This window comes from Numida meleagris, chromosome 1, assembly GCF_002078875.1.
Source record: "Numida meleagris isolate 19003 breed g44 Domestic line chromosome 1, NumMel1.0, whole genome shotgun sequence".
Classification (NCBI taxonomy): Eukaryota; Metazoa; Chordata; class Aves; order Galliformes; family Numididae; genus Numida; species Numida meleagris.
Window position 1 is genome coordinate 122252865 of NC_034409.1, and position 15815 is coordinate 122268679.

The 15815-nt window shown below is 42.8% G+C and overlaps 1 protein-coding gene across 4 annotated transcripts in view; it reads left to right on the plus strand.

Annotated features, from left to right (window-relative positions):
* The window catches only part of MID1 (midline 1), a 253902-nt gene that overhangs the window by 90845 nt on the left and 147242 nt on the right, over positions 1 to 15815 (plus strand). The window contains exon 1 of one of the 4 annotated variants that reach the window (XM_021410696.1): positions 9300 to 9686. The exons of 2 other annotated variants lie outside the window; for them this stretch is intronic. The gene's annotated coding sequence lies outside the window, so the exon portion shown is untranslated. Of the gene's footprint in view, positions 1 to 9299; positions 9687 to 14287; positions 14504 to 15815 lie in introns of those variants that run through there. One more of the 4 variants, XM_021410712.1, reaches the window with a different exon arrangement.

Consider the following 15815-nt stretch of genomic DNA (forward strand, 5'->3'; position numbering starts at 1 on the left):
TTTCATCATAAGAAAATTTAGGAAACTTTGCTTGTGTTCTCATTCCTGGATATTTTAATAAATGAAATGAAATAAAATTAAATTAGTATGTTGAAACTTTCCTTTATTTGCATTATGAAGACAAGGATAAAAATACCAAATGCGTTGTCTTTATGGTAACTCTTTTCAACCTGCCCTTCTGAGCAGGCAGTGCATGAAAGCATTTGCCCATGAGTAATACCTTATTAAGCTGTCAAGATTTGATGTGACACACTTTTCTCCAAATTTGCATGCCTGATAATAGTCTTCCTAAACATCACCTTTAGGTCCTTCGGCAAAAAAAGTATCCCATCTGAAAGAAACACTGGATCAGATGTTGGTGGTGGGACAATCTCAGGGCCATGTCTGCATGTGAAACAGAAAGTTCAGCCCATTAAAAGCTATATGGTCTACTGCCATGCTAATGCCAAGTTCTTTGTGTAGTGAGGGCTTGTTGCCTTGTAAACATGTTTCCATGACTCATTAAATCCTCAGAAATAAAAGCTCTCACAATTCCAGTACAGTGAAGCTGTCATTTTTAGATTTAATTATAAACAGGGCATATAATGAGCTACCTAACTTGTCTCCTTTTCTGAAGGAGGAGAATGGCTAGTGACCTTCCTTTTCTCCAAACAATACTAAAATCCACTTTATTTGAAAGATGAAGGAGTGGAAAGTCCTCAACAAAATAAAAGGAGTGCATAAATGAATGCCAGCTGGGTAACTAATATTTTACATAACAAGTAGGAATATATGTTTTGTGAACCTATTTAGTGTTCAGCTTAAGAGACTATAGTAACCATAGCAACCCCTCTATCACCTGTTTGAGACACTGCAATATCTTAATGAACTGTGCACCAAATGCTCTGCTAATATTTGTTGAATGTTAATGATATTATCTCTTGGAGAGAACTACACTGAAAGACGAATGTGTAGAATATGTTTGAGATGGGAAAGAGCAGAGTGGTGGGTATCCATCAACCACAGTGTACCCATAATCACAGCTAACTGCTCTGAAGGCTTTAGTGGTCTGTTGTGGCCAAACAAGCAATATAAAAGGGAAAGCTTTCCTAGACTGATTGAACATGGGAACTTACGGGGAGGCACCCAAAATATGTTTGTAATCAGATCCCTCCCTTGTTATTAATTTACAAATACTGCCAAGCCATTTCCTTTATTTGTGGTTTTCTGAATCACATAAAGCCATAACAATAAAGATCTATCCGTAGTGCCAGTTTCAGTCATTTTAGACTCTGCATTTCAGGTGCTATTTCTTCCTTTTCTGTTTCCAAGCCACAAATGATCAGGACTTTACTCTTCTGCAGTTTAAAATACGGGTATGACAGATGAATTTTTCTATGCCCCATAGCCCCAAGCCTAAGTGTGCAGCAATGGTGTGAAGAATTATCTTGTTAAAGTATCATCACCTTTTCCCAAAGGACTGTTGTAGTGGAATGTTGAATTTAGAATCCCCTTAATAAAATATATATGGAAATTATTTAAATCATGGAAGTCTTTGATTCTGAACCTCCAACATTTATTTCTTTCCCACTTCAGTGTGAATTGCATTATACTGTGTACATAAACTTCTACTCCTGAGTTCACATGTAGAATGAGGATAGCAAAATCAAAGTTTACCAAGTCATTTAGTCATTAGGCAACATGGCAGCACAATTCAACATAATTCCTTTCTATGTGCCAAGGAATATTCTTGTCCAGTTTTGAACTGCTGTGCTACAGATTACCACGTTCTTCCCTCTTAATCCCAGAAGGCTTCCGGAGACTGAAAGCAATGAATGCATCTGTGGCTTGGTGATCCAGGATCACCAGGACTTCAGCTGCAGTTGCCGTTTACATAAAGCACCTTCTTGGTGCCCAACATTTGAAAAAGGCCTTTATGAAATGGGAGCTGGAATCTTCACAGAATCATAGAATTGAGTTGGAAGGGACCTTTACAAGTAATCTAGTCCAACTCCCCTGCAATGAACAGGGACATCTACAGCTCAGAGCCCCATCCAGCCTGACCTTGAATGTCTCCAGGGACAGGGCTTCCACCACCTCTCTGGGCAACCTGTGCCAGTGCCTCACTACCCTTACTGTAAAAAATTTTTTTCTTATATCCAACCTAGATATCCCCTCCTTAAGTTTGAAACCATTTCCCCTCATCCTGGAAAACCAGAGTATGTGTATATATGACAAAGTGTGGCCCTGAGGATCAAAATCTACATGAAACAGCTTAGAAGGCATGCATTAACCTTGTTCTTGGTACAAAATAATGATGTTGGAGAATGCATTGAAGACAAGGCTTAAAATGGTTGGTTCTCCCTGTAAAAAACACATGTACTCATGAAATATGACAAACTTGGTAATATCTGCATATTTTAGTGTCAAAGTGACTAATGCAGACTAATAATAAGCTATGGAAGTAAGAAATGTAGAAATTAGAGCCTAGTGGTATGCATTTCATCTCTGTACTGGCCTTAATATTCCAAAATCTTACCAGAATCAGATTTTCCAAGTTACTGACCCCCATGAAAAAGTTTATGAACATAAAAATAGAATCTTCATGGACCAGTGTCTGTGTGTGTTTTTTAAAATATAATTTTATTCTTATTTTAGTATTTTTAATAAGGGTATCTTACAGAATAAGAATCAAAGGACTGGACTGTGAAACTGGTTTGCCTGGAACCTGGAGAAGTGCATTACCTTTGTTGTCATTGTCTTTTCCTGCCACTGCCATGTAACAAAAAGAGAGGCCTAAGGAGGGACACATCTGGAATTGTGAGCTAAATAAAGTAAAAATTTTTTTGGAAACTGGTAAACCTATACTATATATGTCCGTAATTAAAAAGAATGAGGTACACTGGCTCATAAAAGTACCATCTGAAAACAGTTTAGAGGTTAGAAAAGGGCTACTTGGCACAGGTAGAAGGGCGAGCCCTGACCGGGCCTGTCCTCTCAGTGGAGCACTCCCAGTGGGCCTGCTTCACAGTGCCGTGCTTCAATCCTCTCCTGTGCTGGTATACATTAAGAATTTTAGGCAGTGCTCCTGGTGAGAAAAAGCATTAATTTCCATTGGAATGACTCTCTCCTGCTTTACTGCTTTGATGCTTTGTGGTGTCTGTCCACATCCTTGAAATGCTTAACTTAATATTTTCTGGTAAGAACATTCTTTTGTTTTCCTCCTAAGTTCTTTCTCTGTTTTTCTCATTGGAAATTAGAATAATGTGATTTTTCTGTGTGCGTAAAACTTCCTACATAAATATATTACATTATCAGTACCAAGAGCCATGCTGAAGCTGTGGGAAAGGATACCAATTCGGTGTTTCGTAAGTAAACTGACCTTGAGGGTAACCCTGTGAACTCCAGAGGCTACAAGTCAAACTGTGAGCCACCTATATTCGCACATTCCCAGCTGTATAAAGAGGTTTTCCTAAGCAAAAGGCCTTCAGGATTGGGTTTAGCTTTTTGTTGTCATTCCCCTGCCCACCCCCTGCAGATCTAATCCTCACCACAAACATTGCTATGCATTGGCATCCTGGCTAGAGAAAGGGAAAACAATCCTCAAACTTCTTTCTTTTTAACAGAAAAAGAGAAAGAATTTACATTTATTTTTACCTAAAAATTTGCATGTGTTTCTGCTAAACATGCAGGCACACACACACAATTTTCTAGAAATAACTGCAGTGGTGTGCTTGTTGTATTGTCTAATCGATACTGTTTTTTTCTACTGTGGCTACTTATATTTAGACCAGAAACATGTAGGCACTTCTACAAAGATCATTCTTGTCTTTTACTCTTGCTCCTGCCCTGATTACAATAACATCTTTAAGGAACTTGTAGCTTTTGTAGATTTATTGTCTGCTTTATCATATTTAGGAAAGCAAAGGTAGCTTCAATACAAAGTTGAAGAATTAGAATGAGGGGAAACAGAACGCCTTGCCCATGGCCATGAGCAGCTTACAGGATGCAGTTTGTATTGCTGCTTTTTAAGGTACAATTCTGAGTCCAGTGACAAAGAATACTTTACTACACAAGGTTTCCGTTTGACTGTGTGGCTGTATAACCAACAGCTAACTTTTCTGTCTCCTGTCCCTGCTTCACAGAAACGCATTTTCCACATGGAGGCAGCTGTGGGGCTGTGGGGAGAAGAGATAAAGGAGAATTCCCTGAGGGAATATTCCTGGGGGAGGCTTTCTTGTGAAATTAGGTTTTTTGAGAAAATATGGATTGTTGCTGAAATTTTGTTGCTTTTTCTGCCCAGAAAAAAAAGAAAAAAAAAAAAGATTTTAGTCTGACTAGAATTTCTAGACAAATTCAGCTGTGTTGATCTGAGCTGAAACGTCTGATTTCAAGTCAGTGTCATGCTGGTTGTTTTCCCCAACAGTAGTACTTTGTTTCAAGGGATTTGTAGAGAGATGCTTTTGATATGTGCCCAAGTCATTACTTGCTTAACATGATTCACTACATGATTGATTTTTGAAGTCAGTCACTAAATAAGCAGTTGATAGAAAATGCAAGGTAATTAAGTTGTTTTTTTTCCCCCCCATGCTAATAAGGGCTTATAGAAACATAAAGCATGTTGTCTTGTTACTTTATCATTCTTGATTTCATGGATGCTTCTTAAATCTGGAGTATTAAGAAAAAACCCAGTGTCATTTTATTACTTTTAAAAGTAATGAGATATAATTGCCAACTAACTATCAACTAGCAAATAAAAAAAAGAAACCTCAGTAAACTAATTATGATTTGTATTAAATTCTGTGTGTACCTGTATTAGAGAACAGATAGTTTAGAACCTCTGAGCCCTTCCACCATCCTTCTTTGTCAGTCTTTTTAACTTGTTGTACTTCCATATAATTTTGGAACAAACTTTCAGAGACTTCTTACCACTGATTTATTACACATGACTGTGTACCAACTTGTTCAGCCTAGCAGATCAAGCATCTGCCTCATAGCACAGATGCAGTGAAATGAAATCCAGAAGTTATTAGTCTTTTGATTAAAATAGCTTAATCAAAAAGTCTAGTCAGTTTTGTCATTAAGGCGAGTACAGATGGGTCATTTTGTACCATGTGTCTGTCTGTCTGAGCTGTGGATTTTTTAGATTGTATAAGTGATGGAGGAAGAAATTGTTCTGAAGACACCTCCCTTCTCTCTTGCCTATGTCTGGTGCAGTCCCAAATGAGACCAGAGCAGTCTGAAGATGTTGTAAATAACTGAGCAAGGGGAATGGTCTTCTAAGGACCGCTCCAGCGAGAGGGCTGCAGCGTGCTCTCATCTCTCACATCTCTGCCTTTTCAGTGATACCCTGCCAAGAGGCTGAGTCATCTTGCTTGAAAGGTAATGGATTTCCCAAAGGTCGGCCTTAAGGACTTTGTGAACTGTAGCTTTCAGTCTCTACTTGTAAATTGCAGGTTGCCTGACATTGCTGGTCTTATTTTTTGAACTTCTGTTGGATGTGCATTTAAATACCCATGTCAGACACTCTGCCAGGGTAATTAGTTCATCTTTCTTCCATTCACCGCAGCAAAGTTGATAAAAGCAGTTAAGTACTGCTTTGCAAGGTTCAACTCTGCACTTTCTTATATTCATTAGCTATGCATTTTAAAATTAGCATGACACTTTCACATCTTGAGAACAGGTTTTTTTTTTAAATGTATTGATGGTACTTCAGACTTCTTTAAATTTTTATGCCATCTTCTCAGAAATCTTCTTTCCAACTTGCAGCCTTCTAATTCAAGTGTTTTTGTGCCAGCTCTTATGGAGGTTATTTTTACATTCCAGTGTTGCCAGGAGTTAAATATTCTAGTGTTATCTGGGGTTATTAAGTAGTATTTTGTATTCTGAACATCCCAGTCTTCCTGCAGGTGCCAATTTGAATCTTCTAGGGGAGGAACTATTAAAAACATTAGAAATGAATTGAAACATTAGTTTGAATATGAATATTACCTTTTCCTCACAAAGTGCAACTGTTCAGTTGCTTGTTTATTTAAAAAGAACAAACACACACATCCTTATTTTTACAGTTGTCTACTGTATAATAAAGGTAATCTATTTGTGATAGATTTCATGTCTGAAGAGGTTTTACATCTTGATTTTCAAGCTAGGTTCAGTTCTTTTTAACCTATGTGCTGGGTCCTATTTTTCTCTGCTGTACGTCTGTTCCTCTTACTGTGTATAATCTGATCCCAGGGTCTGGTCCATCTCTATCTGGCCCAGCTGAGTAAGGACACAGAGTGGTTCTTCTGTCTGCAGCTTATATTGAATTCTCTGGGCCTAGAAGGATTTCCGTGGCAGCTGGAATTCAGCTAATGAGAAGAAGTCCTTTCTTCCACTTCCTGTTTCGTACCCCTTGCTACTGGCAAGGATCTGCCTGGCCTGGACTACATAAAATTGCTTTATATGATAAAATTTCCAGTGACCAACTAATTCCACATTAGGTTGCTCTGCGTTTGGCTCACCTGTTTGAAACTGTTTTTGTGCTTGGCAATTTATTGGAAAGAACGTAGCTAATTACAGAAGGCTTAGTTAACAAACTAGAACAAGTAGAACTCTCATATTTTGAAGTAGTGCTGCATTTCTCATATCATGATCACTGCCTTTGCCTTGTCACAATTTTTAACCTTCAGACTTGTCCACTGTACTGATAACCACTGAGCTAATCCTCATTCCGCCCCTTGTACTTGTAACCATTTGTCTTTTAACATACATCCATGAGAATCCTCTAAAGCTATTGGGCTCCCAGCCATGACTTTGCTCTCGGTGATGCAGGTGTTTGCTCTTGGCAATGCCTGAACTTACGCCTGGTACCGCCTCCTCTGGCTGCCATTTCTTCCACAGGTTCCCACTGGACAGGCTGTAAAAGTTTATTCCTTCAGGGCCAGAATCTTCTTCGCCTCCCCTGAAGATAGTATGACTTTCCCACACACATACATACACTTGGGTGACAAATGTGAAAAAAATATCCGGAGGAAGGTTTAAAAACCAGCACCTGTCTTTTCTTGCATCCATACTGGCAGCTCTTGTTCCTCCCATCTAGCTGTTGTGTCCCTGGAGATGGAGTACCTTCAAAACCAGTTCAGGTGTTGACCCTTTCTGTTCCTCTCGTGCCTCTCAGAAGTCATTAAGAAGTTAGCTGCAAAAGCCACTGCATGTAACAGTATTGCTGTCATGCAGGATGATCCCAGAACACGTTCCTCAAAGGTGGAAAGGGAATGGCAGAATTTGCGTGGTGGCTGCCTGTGACATGAGATTTTTGCAGTGAATGACAAACCCCTGCCCCACCCTGAACACGTCATTGCCAACTTTTTTTCTGGAATGTTTTTATTTTCTTGTTAACACTGAGTTTTTCTCCCAAGGAAATAACTCATTTTTGGATTTTTGGAAAAATGCAATTCCCGTAGGAGTGCATATCATTTACTAAAAGGTACGCATTTCCAGAAAAGTGGAATTGTTTTATTGTTAAAATGTTGGTGGTCCTCCTGAATCCTTTGCTGTGTTTCCACATGAAACTCTTGAACTGCCCTCAGAATCACCTTCTTAAAGCCCCCAAAACAAATAGAGGGCTTTGGGGTGAATCCTTCATATTCCTTGCTAATTTTTGAATTCTGCACCTAAATATCTAAAACACTTTCACCAATGGAGTTTCTCTCTAAGGCACTAATTACATCAGAAAGGCATTTTTACCCTTCTTTTGAATGCGTCTTGGAGAGGATTCTCCTGGATTTAACCATCATAAAAGGTCTTCGCATACCATGTACTCATTTCAAGTAGCACGTGTCCACTGTGCTATGTTTGGGCATCAGAGGAGAAGCATTCCTGTTAAGTGCTCTTAATGCACCCCACTCTGTGCATTGCAGCTGCTTGGAGCCATTGTGGATCACTGGAGGATCAATGAGTTGTCTCTGCTTTGGTCTTACCCTGTGCAGGGTGTTGTGAATATCCACTGAGATATTTGGTTTGTGTTGCAAGTAAAGCATAACTGGATCCTCCCTCTTTAAAACGTGTACCTGATGAGCACAGCTGGCCCTGGGTGAAGTGCTTTACATTGCTTCTCAGCTGGACAGTGCCAGTATTATGCAAACTCCTCTCTTGGTGGCATGTAGGAGAAAAATCTTTTTTTTTCTTTTTTTTTTAATGGGAAACCAAACGAGCAGATTTTTCAGACCTTCCTTTCCCTGTGACATACCCAGCACTGCAGCTTATCTATCACTTTTTGCTTTTATATGCTAAAGGGAAATATATTTTAAGAAGCCTTTAATTAAAATCCTGGCAGCACATCACTCTAACAACTTATTATTTTACTTTTTTCCTGCAGCTCAGTTCAATAAGATTTCTTGTACTGATAGGAATTTTTTCTGGAGAGTGACTGCCTTTTGCCTTGGTAGATAAAACCCTTGCAGAAGCAAATCCATGATGGTGGGGCTTTTCTTCAGACATCAGATCTGCCTGATTGTCCCCTTGAGATCAAAAGACAGATTTCCCTTTAGAGTGAAACAGAGAGACTAATGGCTTTCTGAACTGATATAAAGAGAGAGGAAAAGAAATTGGAAAAGAGTGGGTGGTATGAATTTGTGAATCTGTAGTTTTCTATTTCTCCACGTTGTTGTTTTTTTGTTGTTTTTAACTCAAGAAAGGTGTAACTCAAATTGCAATGGCACTATAGATTTGGGATATACATAAACGTACGTAGACTTTTTGTTTGTTTATTTTAATGGAAGCCACTGAGGGGCAGCAGATAAAAGCTGATCTCGTTAAAATCAGAAATATGTATACGTTTCCTTTGAAGTTGCAGTTGGGCTCCAGTATTATCTCGGGCAAGGAACAAAGTTTCAGAAATCAGGAAATCACCCTGAAGAAGGGAAAGCAGATAGAGGTGACTGAGTATTTGCCGCCAAGACAAAATCTCGCAGCAGATCGGCACTTGCTCTTCATCCAACTGGCACACTGCAGTTTCCTAACGTTCTGCTCTCGTCATGACACGATTTCTTCCTTAACCTGACACGAGGAAATGGGTGCATCTAGAACGCCCGTGGCTGCTGCTAGCGTGAAACATTGCCGCTTTGCAGAGCTGCTGCTGCACGTTCTGCGCGACTCTGGGATTTGGGGAGTTTCTCTGGACATCTCCACATTCTTGCTCAGGTCCTGGGAGCCCTGTAAGCAGACCCAGAGCAGTTAAATGAGAATAATCTCTCGCACCACAAATTGACTTCCTTCTTTGTAGCCCTAGACACTGTTTCCAGCTGCTTTCAGTCTTTCAAATCCTTGAAAGCTTTCCTAATCCTCATGTCGGCAGCCTTTATGCGCTCTCCTCCCTCCCTCCCCTCTCTCCTGATTGGCGAGGCGATGGCACGGCCTGATTCAGCCAACTGCTACATCCCTGCGCTGCGGTTTGAAATAGGAGCCAGGCGGACAGTTGCCTCCCCGCTCCTGACTTTTAATAGGCTGGGAAGGAAGGCTGGGAAACTTGACATTGTCTTAGGAAGGGTCCCCCCCAGCAAAGGATAAAAGAGGAGGAAAAAAAAAAAGTAAAAACAGCCAAGACGAGGCAGAAAAAAAAAAACTTGCGTACAGCGGGAAACTTGATGGATCCCTGCCCCGCGGCCGGCGGCGCGGCGTAGCCCCTTCCCGGCTGGATGGATGATGGGAAGCTCACCATGAGGCAGGTGAGGAGCGCGGCTCCGGGCGGGGGCAGCGCCGCGCTCTGCGCTGGGCGGCACCGAGGCTTCTTTTCTTTTCTTTTTTCTTTCTTTCTTAACCTCGTGTAAAGTAAGTTTCGGGGGATAGGAAAGCATAAGAGACTTATGTATTTCTATTTGCACATTTTCCTTGCCGCGCGGCTCGGCTGTGCGCCTCTTTAGGGGACAAACGGCGTTTGCGAGATCCGTAAATCAATTCCCGCTTGCCATGGCTTGCATGCATTGTGTGGGCTTGTCTCCGTGACATGGAAAAGGAAAGGACTCGCTGTGTTATGGGGCTAAATACGCCAATAATTCAGCCCAGGGATAATTTATTAAACTGCTCTGCATGAGCTCCTTGCCTGCCAGTGCTTTAATCTTCTGATTGCTTTAAAATGTGGTAGTTTCAAGCTGTCTTACAGCCTCACAAAAGTACTTTAAGATGGGTTTTCTTGGGAATTTTTTTCCCAAGATTATTCAAATGAGACTTTTTTTTTCCTATTCACCTGAAGGGACAAAAGGAGCTTTTATTCTCATTCCCCCAGTTAAAAGGAACAGTGGCGAGATGGTTTTGATTCTCACTGCTCCTAGTTTTGCAACAACAGCGTGCAGTTAGAGGAGCCTGTGGGAGCCCGGCAAGCTGGTGAGGCTGTGTCTGAGGGGTGAATCAGAGATCTGTCCCAGTTCACAATGCCCTGCCGCTCCGCTTCCAAATCTTACACTTCGTATGTTATTTTCTAGGTAGGCAATGAGTAAATACGAGGAAGGAAGTTTTCTAGGTTCTCTTCTGTATGGGTGTTATTCATTCAGCTCTCAGTGGGACCTTTAGACTACGTGTCCAGGGAGTGCATGTGCAGATTCTGCACCTGTAATGCAAATTGAGCATTTGTTTTGCGCTCGCTTTCTGAAAGCGTGGTGGGAAATCTCAGCTTCCTCACCCTGTTCTCCTCTGAGTGGAGGGAGGTGGCAAAGGGAGACGGAGAGAATACAGGTGAGGGAGGGAGAATGGTATTTCCTTCTCCCACCAGACAATAAAATACTCCTGTTGTTTTTAAGAGGGAGGGAAATTCATGTCCTTGTGAAGCCAAATGAAGGGCATTTTGTATACCACATAGCTCAGGTTGGTCGTCGGATGCACGCGGTCATCAGAAGTCATTATCGCCGCAAGAGGGTACTTTGGCACAGAGGGATGCCAATGGGGAATAGAGAAAGAAGCAGTTACAGGCTGATAGTAAAGAAAAGAAGTAAAACGCTCTGGGAAATACGCACTTTGCTCACCTGAAGCATTTCTACCTGAAGCATCTGGTTTTATGTCTAACTGAGCTTCGTAGCTGGTGGGTTAAAATAGAACGGAGAAGGCGAATATTGTTAGGGAGCCCGAGTACCCTCCCTCCTGCTCCGAGGGAAGAGGCGAGGGAGGAGGGAGGCGTTCCGCCCGAGGAGCGGTTCAGGCACAGCGCTGGCTCCTGCATGGCCCAGCACGCCCCGGTACCCGCCGCCCGCCCCAGCTGCTGCTCCTGGGGAGGTGCGGGGAGGCAGGGCCAGCTGAAGGGCTGCCAGAGCTTGTTGAAACACCTGCCCCCGAGTGCGGTTTCGCACCCTGAGCCAAGGGAACAATTTAAAAGTATTTCCCCGGGTCTGGTTGTTTTCTTGTGTGCAGCTATTTTCGGTTTGGCAGGGGGAAGGTTGGGCGTGCTGGAGGGGCTGGTGGCCGGGGGTGGCTGCTTGTTTGGGTGGGAGCTGAGGGCTGGGGCGAGCCATGGACCAGTTGTATGGGGCCGTTAGGGAAGTCATTACGGCAGCCACTTGGGAGAATGAATATCACGTGCACCTGGAGCCCATGCTCCTGTTTGTAGTTTCCCATTTGTATGGGAAAGAGGAATGTGTAGATGGCTTTCCTGTTGCTCCATTTACTGCAGTGCCTACATGGTGTCCTCCCTCTCCTGTTGCCTCTCTGCCCTTCCCAGGTGTTCCCATCCCCATCCTTACACCAGGTGATGTAAGGGTGGAAGGGGCTGACTTGACTCCATCCTCTTAACACGGTGTTCAGAAACCAACTGCTCCCACCTGGAGGGGTGATCTTGGTGGCAGCTACAGCTTAACTTGGGGCTGAAGAGTTAACTGTCAAGCAAGTGGCACATTGCTAGCACTGGAATAGAACTGTGTATTGTGCTGGTGACTGAACCAGCCCAAAGGCAGCCCACAGTTCTGAACAACAGCATATCTGAGACAAACTCACTCATCTCCTCAAAAGGAGCACAGGAGTTACTGTAGAAATGTAATATGCAGCTTGCTGAGCAGATAGATAAGGTTCAAGCAACTTTACCACTGCACAGAGCCAATGGTTCCTGGTAGGTGGCAGCGGTTGGGGTTGGCATAGGGTGCTGTGTAGAGGTTTGTAAATGAGCTAGGTATAAAGAAGCAGTCATTATTAGATGGTAATTGAAAACCTTGAAAAGAGCTGTCTCCTTACTGTCTGATAGAAATAATGACCTTGCATAGAGGCTTCAGTGACCAAAATGGAAAAATTTCCATCCTATTGCTGTGTTTCTGATATCCAGGAAAATGCGCTTGTCACTGTGCACCTGTAAAAGTTTAAGTATCCACAGGAAAAATAAACCTATTTTAGTATGCTAGGGTGCTGCAAGTATAATGGTGGGAAACACAGCTGCAGTTTTTAAAGGTATTTAGCATGGTTGCAAGATAACAGAACAAAAAATAAACCCGTGGCTAATGGGACAAGAATTTTTTGCAGGAAACACAGCTGTGTTGCACACAACTCTGTTCAGTTTGTTACTTAAAAAGACATGCCTAAGCAAGGCAATGTGCGAGTGATGGAGACGTCTGAGAAGATGCTCAGCCTTCATGGGCTGGAGGGCGGCTTTGTGTTGCTGGAGGCTGTCGCTGACTGGATTCCCTCAGTTTGCTGCAGAACTGGAGAGGGCACTGTGGGCTCTGTTTTAAGTTTCCTAAACTCACTTCATGGAAAAACAGATGTTTGATGAATTTTAATACTTCATTTTCACTCACTTTCACCCACAACAGATCCCTGAAGAGCAGCTCGTGGGAGTGTCATGACAACAAATGCAACGCCTTGCCTTGGCCTCTTCCTATTGAAGTCCCATTGACTTTGATCAAGGCAGAGTTAAGGCCTTTATCACAAAAGAGGTCTAACGAAATGACTGTTAACTGACAGGACACCTAAAAATGAAAAACTGTGTTTCTAAGGCACATAAGCCATTACAATTAGTTATCACAATTAGTTGTATAGCTTTTCTTGTGTATACAATTCACCAAAAGAGTAAATGCTGCATACAGTTTCAGTGAATAACGCATGCAAAACACAAAAAGATCCCATTTGCTTACAGATGTTTAAGTTCTTAGCATGTGTTTCTTATTTCCTATTTTCTTTTGCATACCTTTTAGAATTCTTAATGTGTTCCTCAGTGGAAAAGCTGTTTTCTTATCCTGGGGTGCTTTAATCCTTACTCGTGCTTTAGGAAACTCTCTTTAAAGTTCCTCCTGGGACATTTTGTTGTTTGTTTGGTCTGTAAGAGAAGAATGAGCATCTCAGAGAATGCTGTTGTTGTTTTTTTTTTTTTTTTTTTTTCCTGTTGTTGTTTTGTGTGTGTACCATGCAGAATAAAGAAAACAAGTTGTACGGAGTCCACAGGCAAAGAGTGTATCAGTTAATTAGTGGCGGGGCATTGCTCCATAGGAAGCCTGGTGAGGATTTGGTGCGTGTGTGTATGTGTGTTGTCTGCCTCCTTTGATCACTTGTGTGGTAAATAGATGTGCAGTGTAGCTATGGCAACATGTGCTGTAGGTTGGTGGGAACAGAGGGGACGGGATCACTGGACAAAGGGCAGTTTGTTAGAGTGGTTGGTTCTGATTAGAAAAAGGTGGCACCAGTCAGGGCATTTAAAAACATCAGTTTTGCAAAACACAAATGTGTGTTATCGGTTTCAAAGTAGCGTTTGTTTCTGTAGTGCTGAAGGAGCAGATCATATGGGAGGGGGGAGGAATAATAAAAAGCAGAAGCAAAACCTTGTAACACTTCTGAATGCAAGTATATTCATGCTGGACATCCTTCTGGTTTTGCTGCAGAGTGGATGCACTTTGCAAGAATACATTTGGATGAAATAAATTACCACAGATTATACAGTGTTTTAAAAAGAAGACTTTAATGATGTAGTGATGATAGCCTGAGGTTTTCTATTCTATCTGGTCCATTACCTTACTCCAATACCTCAAAATACAATGTTCGTTTTGAGATCAAAGCTACTGTACCTATTCCAGCAGCCCACCTGTAGAGGTCAGACTTGAAATTCTCAAAATGTTCACTCGATAGAATTTCAGCCTAAAGCTAAGCCTACAAAACAACAGAACTGGGTGCAGCCACTTTCCTCATTAACTTTGTGGGATACTCTTAAAATAATATTGGTTTATCAGTATCAGGTTATTAAGTAACACGGCATTTCTACAGCTCGAAATACACCAAAATTCAGCCTTCTCTCCCAGCTTGCAGAGGCCGGTGCGGAGCTTTTATTAGTGCCTGAATTATTTAGATGTCTATCTCGCTCTCTGATCCCCAGCAGGCCTCCTGCCTTTGATGGGGCCTGTCTCCGGCCCTCGCCTCCCACCCGGCACTGGGCCCCGCTGGCTGACTCCTTCCCCCGCTGCACTGTCCCAGGGCGTCCCCACTGGGGAGGGACGGAGGCAGCGGCACAGAGCACTTTGGCAGCCCTGGAGCTCTGCAAAAAAGTTTCCTGGGCTCAGAGTCCCTCTGCAGAGTAGCACCGGAGGTAAGGGGTTTACTGCAGCCCGGGGTCAAGGAAAATGAGCTGCTGGGAATGAGGAGCTCATGGTGGTGAATGCTCAGGGGATGGATGTGCTGAAACTCAGTAAATGAAAAAATGGAGAAGCGATTTGGGCTGGCTGAGGGTGGGGGCTGAGCTGGGAGAAAGGAGCAGACCCGTGTTTGCACACAGCCCTGTGAATAGCCTTGTGAGAGTGTGCTGGGGTTTGTTGGAACTGAGTTTCGGACTTGTTAGGGTACAGTGTTCTTTAGCCTCTCCTTGGACTGGCAGTCTTTTATTGCAGCTTGGAGCTTGTAATGCTCTAGCAAGCTGTAAGGAATTACTATATATCCCCGAGATCCCTGCCTGAGAGCTGGAAAAGGCGCTACAGGGTAGGAAGCTGATTTTGATCTCTTTCCTAAGCGATGAGAATAACTCTTAATTCTTTAAAATTCTTTCCTATTTGCTGTCATCTCCTGGTTGTTTATCATCATAATTTATGTCTTCCCAGGGGGATGTGGGAAGACTAAGAAACTGGCAAATAGGCTGTATTTGTTTGGCCCCGAAGTAGGATAAAACTTTTCTGGTTACATAAGTGTTGAGATGGTTTGCTAAGAACAATTTTAAGGCAGTAAAACAAATAGCAGGGTTCAGGCTTTTACCCCTGGCTTAGTGGGGCAGTAAATGAGGATATCCACAGGGCAAGTAGGATTTTTATTTGCAGCGTGACAGACCGTAACAAAAACATTTTTGGAGGGATATTTCACAGCCTAAGAAAGGAGTGGGTGAGACTCTATGATACTTGCACCACATGTTGGGATGGGGAGGCTAACGCTGTGCATGTAACTCCAGCAGCACTGTCAGGTGCCTGTCATGCTTTGCCCCAGCTGCCACGCTGCCTGGGCACCTGCGGCCTCTGGCATTGCCTACCCACTGCCGCAATAGACGTTAAAACCGGGAAGAACAAAGCTCTCTGTTCTGCTGGAAACTTTTTGGGGTACCAGAGACATTGGAGAATGGAGGATTGCCCCTGTGGGAGCAGCCTTCTGTGGGACGCGTGGGCTGGAATCCCACCCCTGCACCTGCTTTCTGTCCCAAGCAGGTGTCCGTGACTAATGGCATTAACTTGGCTCTTCGGGCCTCCAGGTATTTAATTACTGAACAGCCGCAGCGGGGCACTGAGGCCCCCCTCCACCAGAGCAGCAGGCTGGGCTCTCAGCTGTGATACCAAAGAGCCGCTGCACTACTTTTAGTCAAACAAAGCAAGAGCTTGCTCAGATGGGACCCCCCGACCATTTCTGATACCTTCATTTTTATT